Source organism: Miniopterus schreibersii (genome assembly GCF_964146895.1).
Source record: "Miniopterus schreibersii genome assembly, chromosome: 1".
NCBI lineage: Eukaryota > Metazoa > Chordata > Mammalia > Chiroptera > Miniopteridae > Miniopterus > Miniopterus schreibersii.
The window spans coordinates 107,536,855-107,537,310 of record NC_138101.1 but is presented as its reverse complement, the minus strand read 5'-3'; the positions used below and the strand labels follow the sequence as shown (position 1 = coordinate 107,537,310).

Here is a 456-nt window from a genome sequence, read left to right as displayed (position 1 = left end):
AAGATGGAACTCCACCCTTTGCTTGGTTTTAAGTATGTATGGAATGTATGATAGGACATAGTAGTAGTAGTGGTCAGACATATGGGAATGGTGGGGAGACAAAAATATACATGTGAAATAAAACTCAGTATTTTAATAAAGTAGCACTGTTTCTATTAAAATAATAATAATAATAATGAATATAAACTATAATTGGAAAATAAAATCTAAAATAAAATTAAGAAAAGAGAGGGAGTTTCAGGGTAAAGACCAGTAGAGCTCAGGCAGGGGAGCCAAACACAACCTCCTCCAAGGCCATGGATGCAGGACAGAGAGAAAGGGAAGCTGTCTGATCTGGGCCCACAGTCCTTGGCACTGCCCTTATTGCAGCTATGGGTGAGGGAGGACTCTCCAGGGAGCGGAGGTGGGCCCAGCAGTGCTGAGAGGCAAGATGGTGGAGGGGGTGGAAGGGATGGA

At 43.0% G+C, this 456-nt stretch overlaps 1 pseudogene across 1 annotated transcript in view; it reads left to right on the top strand.

Annotated features, from left to right (window-relative positions):
- LOC308567516 (nucleophosmin pseudogene) overlaps nt 1-143 on the top strand; it is a 1,214-nt pseudogene extending 1,071 nt beyond the window's left edge. The window contains exon 1 of the transcript in view: nt 1-143. This exon is cut by the window's left edge and continues 1,071 nt beyond it. The product of the transcript in view is annotated as a nucleophosmin pseudogene (transcript).
- The last annotated feature ends 313 nt before the right edge of the window (nt 144-456 follow it).